Here is a 6,000-nt window from a genome sequence, read left to right on the forward strand (position 1 = left end):
ATACCAACGATTATTCTAGCAATATCCACAATCGATTCAAAACGCATACTAACATTAGCAACTTCTTCCTACAAACTTCAACGACGTCTCATTTATATTCAATTCATATTTGCTCACACATTCAAGTATTAATCCGAAACCATTCAAACAATATTCAAGCATACTTCAAACAATCCGTACTATATTCAAAATAATCAAACCAATATGCCAGTCCACCCGAAACTTCCCAAATGCAATAACAACAACAACACATTTTCTCCTTTCAAATTCATGAATTATACAAACAATTCACACATTAACAACATTACCTTCCATAACTACAAAAAGTGACATTAAAATCACATTAGCTTCTAGAACAACTCTCCAACACTTACAACTTCAACTAGAATCATCAAACTTTCATTTCCATCATAGATTCCATTACAACAACAACCAAAACACTAAATAAAATAATTGAGTCATTATTCTTACACACACACACATACACGGCCACATACTACATATACACGGCCACCACACAACTTCCATATTTTCATGAATTTCATTCATTTCTACATACTACAACATGCACAACCATCCATAACATATAAAAGAAGATTGAATCTTACCTTTTTCCACTTATCTTCCTTCTTGGCTAAAGTTTCTCCTTGCAAGAATAGATGTTTTTCTTGCTCCAATGATTATACCATGTTAAAGAGGACCTTTGAATTAGTAGGAATACTAGAAGAATTTATTTTTTTGGATCAAGATTGAAGGATTCAAAAATTTCTCTTCTTTTTCTTTCTTGGCCGAAAGGCCCATCTCTTTGCTCTCAAGTTTTTTTTTCTTGAATGTTCTTGAATGGAGGTGATAAAATAATAATGAGTTACCCTTTTTATTTCATGACAAATTTTTGTAATTCATGAAAACTATTTTCCTAATTTCCAATTTTGCCCTTAGCCTTCCTCAATATTTCCACATCAATATTTTCTTAAGCAACTTGTGTGCTAAACAAGAATCAAATATAACCTTGTCCTTAACTTCCTGCGATTATCTTGAATTATCCAAATGTACAAAATGCGGGATATAACATTCTTATCATAAGTTTTTCTTTTACTTTCTGTCTATATCATCATTTTGTCCACATTTCCATACTCTTTCGTCCGCTACTAATCCTTTCACCCATATAATTCACATACTCGTGATTCTTCTTACTACGCGTTCGCGTTGCAGCTGTGCGTCCGTATTTTCGAGCGTCCCAATAATTTTGCTCTTAGCATCGAGTCCTTGCAGTTTATACTCTCCCTATCGTCGCTAATCGAATCCTTTGTCTATACTTATGGCACTATGATCCGAGCGGTCTTCCATGCACATTCTTTATATTTCATTCCATTTTCTCTAAGATCAAATCTTTCAGACCTCACATGAATTTCCATTCCATACCATTGATTTCCTAGTCAACAATGTCACCCCATCATCCTTATTCTTTTCTCCATACGTAATCGGGTTCCTATTGTTTTACTCCCGAACGTTCTCTTCTTCCTTCGACTAACCCGTTAGTATACTTTTCCTACTTTCATCCTTATTCTTCCTTGGGTTCCTTCTTCTTTGAACAATTTTCTCCTTTTGGAAAGCTCTTCCATGTTCGAGGCAGCCGCATTAATCTTATCCTACGCTTATCTCTTTACATATCTCTCAAGGGCCTAAATCTCCTAACATCGTCACAAGGCTTTATCATTCTTTCTCTTACTTCACATTCCTCGTCGTGGTAACTATTTCTTTAGCCCTACTTATTGGAATTGGTTCTCGAACCCTACACATTCCTCTTTTGTTCTATATTACCACACTTTATTCTTTTCACGTACCTATCCTGGAATATTTTTATCCAAATCGTCTCGTGCTTTATCGGTAGTTTCTCTCGGGAGCTTCACTCACTGAGGTTTCTTACCTCTCACCTTTTTACGACATTTTGGTCTCTTTGCCTTCCATTTACTCACTTTCTTTCTTTTTCAAATATCGTTGTATTAGATTTTTTCATTCTTAACCCGTAGAGAAAATAGCATCAGCTTATTTTATAACACTTGCACCATTTATTTTTGCTGTCACTCAAACTTCGGTACCCTCACATTGTTAATACCTTCCATACCGCAGCACCAGTCGTTGGGGCACACATCACGTGCCCGCCAATACATTCGCATGTGGGGTGTCGTATGCATTTATATATATAATTGTTATCAACTAGTCCACAAAATACTTCCCAACGCTATTCAAGCCTATCCTAATTCCAGAGCTGTGACGCACTTTCTGTCTCTTCACCCGTCTAGTCTGCCTCGTCCTACGCGACCCCTTATGGTCTGCAACCATCCCTTATACTCTAGTTTCTCTTAGGCTATTTAAACTTCTCATTTGCCACTTATGTCAGAATATATAGAATTTCTTGCACACATCCCAGGGGGTCACCCATCCTGAAATTTCTCCCACCTTAGCACGCTTAACCTCGAAACTTTGATGGAATCCGGTGCCTTAATACTAATATAATGGCGTCCACTTCCTCGCATGACCTTTATTACATGATTTGGAGCGAGTCAAGGTCTTACAGATTCCGAGAAATTCTCGTAACACGTCCTTCCTTTTTATAATTACTATTTTACCCTTTTCGATCTTCCATGTTCATCTTTCGCCTATGAGTATGGTTACCTTTTATCCCAGATTTCTAGATTCCCGATGGTGGGGAACATACCTTCATCGCCATTACTTACAAGTACTCAGGTATTAGTCTGTTCGGATTTCCACTCACAGTCCTTACATAATAATCTACAGCAAAACTGCTTGTCAACTTTCTTTGAATCCTTCAATAGACCTAGTTCCTCTTATACCATTCTTTCCTTTCAAAATCTGTACACAACAAATATCAACAATGCCTCACAGAACATACTGCTATATATCACATTCTAGCCATCCAGAACTGCCAATTTCAGGTAACAGATCAAATATATCAAGGCTCACTTTCATAACTTCCCATATCATTACTTACCTCCTTCCATCGTATGTAATGCTTATATAAGGAATTTCATTTTCCTATGACTTGGCTCTATGGCACGATCTATGACAGAAAGAAGGTCAACAATCCCTAGATGCCCCGTAGCCTCCTGTTTATAAATGTGGCGCGCTTCACACCATAAACATGACTCTACCGGATACGACTTTGCAGACAACCCCTAGGACAAACCTGCTCTGATACCACTTTGTCACACCCTAACCTTACTAAGGTGTGATGGGCACCCGACCCTTACCTAGGGTCGAGCGAACCCTCCGACTCTTATTATGCACATAATATCTTTGAACTCTTAAATCAAATACAATAAAATACATAGTAAAACATTCGGAAATTTCTTTGTTCTCAAATCAAACAAAATATGTAATCATGTAGAACTTATATCATAACACAAAATGACACATCGGCTGATGGAGTCGCTTACAGAACTGACAACCAATACCCACGACGATGTCTGCAAAGTCTCTAACATTAATCAGACATCATAGCACACATACTCTGACTCGGCAGAACTCCAGGAACAAGTGGAGCTAGCCAACTCCGCTGAAACATCTTCTATAATAGGTTCAGCTCATCTGAGTGTACCTGCGCTGCATGAAACGCAGCCCCCGAAGAAAGGGGGTCAGTACGGAATATGTACTGAGCATGTAAGGCAAGGATCACAGTAAAAGAGAATCATAGCTGAAACAAAGATTTACCACAATCAAGTATAAAATTGTAAAACATCACAGTACTTGCCTTCTCAAAAGAAAATCAGATATGTCATCATAAATCATAAATGAAAATCATGTATGCCATCATCGTATATCATATGTCATATAACGTTCCCGGCCCTATAGTGAGGGACGCGGTGAGTAAGTTCATGCATGTCATCACCATATATCATGTACGCATATAACGTGCCCTCGCCCTCCATTGAGGGACGCGGTGAATGAAATCATGTATGTCAACATCATGTATCACATTTACATATAACGTGCCCCAGCCCTCCATTGAGGGACGCGGTGAATGAAGTCATGTATGCCAATGTCATGTATCATATATGCATGTAACGTGCCCCGACCCTCTTTTGCGGGACGCGGTGAATGAAATCATGTGCCATCCTGACCACCACCCCGTCATCATATCATAATATCATCATATCATATATAACATGCCCCGGCCCGCAAGTGAGAGGGATGCGGTGAACAATGCAGAGAAGTACGCACGAGAACATACCCTGGCCCGGGACGCAGTGAAGGACATACTAAGACTTGCACGAGCAGAGTAGTGCGAAACCATATGCACATAAATCAAGACTCGATAGATACGTACACTTATCGACACATGAAGGCTCAGAAACTAGTTTCGGGTCAATCCGACTTTGTATAAGAATGTTATGAGCGTTTGAAGTACATAACCTTCTACGAACGTTTCAGAAGCTATTTTTGGAAAATCGAGGCAACAATCATATCAAGTACCTTTCAGATGTCGTTATGGATCAAATCAGATAGAGCTTTTAGAACCATATGTACGTGAAAGTTACGGACATTTTTACCACAGAACCTTTACGACATTTCAAAGCAAATCCGAGATCTTTTACGAAAGGGACATTGAAACTTACAGAACTCTTTTAGAAACATAATTATTTATGCTTATCTCGTTATCCAATCATATATTAAGCTCGATCATATCAGACATACTTATATCTGAAGTGAATCAGAATCATAGACAACCTCGGAAACATATCGAACAGAGTCTCGGAATCACGGATACATATCAAAACCATGTGAAGTAGCTTATTCATTTAGTAATCATACAATAGACTCAACCATACGAAACATGCTCACGACAAAAGAGAATAGGCATCATAACCAAACTCGGAATCAAAGAGTAGAGTTACCCCGAGGGGCGTGTCATGTCATACCTTACTTAGCTCTAGGACATGCCAAAAGAAAGAAGGGGTAAGCCTTACATACCTGCTCCACGTCCTATTAGCTACTCTTATTTGTCCAAATATACTAATCTACATTCAATAGAATTGACATAATCATTAGATTCATCGACATATACTTGTCTTAGTCTTTCAAATGAATTCACTTATATTCTACCGAAATTTAGCCAGCATCTCCCCTGTAAATACAACATCCCCGAGAATCTAGCTCGGCCAATTTAACACAACAAACCCGAGAATTCAACTCGGCCAAATTATCAGCAATAATACCAACAATCATATCTCCAACTTCAACAATTGTTTCAAAATACATTCTAACATTAACAATTCTTTCTACACAATCCGACGACATTCCATTTTTATTCAACTCAATCACATATACTTAAGCTAACACCAATGATCCCACATTCAAGTATTTATCCGAAATCATTCTAACATGATTCAAGAACACTTTAAACAATTCACACAATAATCAAACAACCCAATTAACATACTACTCCACCCGAAACCTTCCAAATTCCACAAGAACACTAACAACACATTTCCTTTCTTCCAAATTCATAAACTACAACAACTGTTATATCCCGTATTTTTGCATATTCGGAAAACTCGAAATAATTTTGACTTGTAAGAAATAAGGCCATAATTTGATTTTTATTTAATATATGTGTTGTCCATGAAATGTTGACGTAGAAATATGGAGGAAGGCCAAGGGTAAAATTTGAAATTTTGGAAATTAGTTTCGGGAATTACAAAATAAGACCTATATTCAATTGGACTAAAAAAAAAAATAGAGAACAAGAGGCCCAAACCAAGGGGTGTCCGGCCAACTACATAGGCCCAAGCCCATGGGACATTAACCCAAGTCATAAAATAGATAAGGGACATGATTGTTCATTCTAGAACAACCAAGATCAAAAAGAGAGAGAGAGAGAGAGAGCAATTGAGAGAAAGGGCCTCTCGGCCGAATTGAAGAAAAAAAACAGAAATTTTTGGAGCTCAAATATTTGGTTCAAAATTCATCTCTTTTGAA

The sequence above is a fragment of the Lycium barbarum genome, chromosome 6, assembly GCF_019175385.1.
Source record: "Lycium barbarum isolate Lr01 chromosome 6, ASM1917538v2, whole genome shotgun sequence".
NCBI lineage: Eukaryota > Viridiplantae > Streptophyta > Magnoliopsida > Solanales > Solanaceae > Lycium > Lycium barbarum.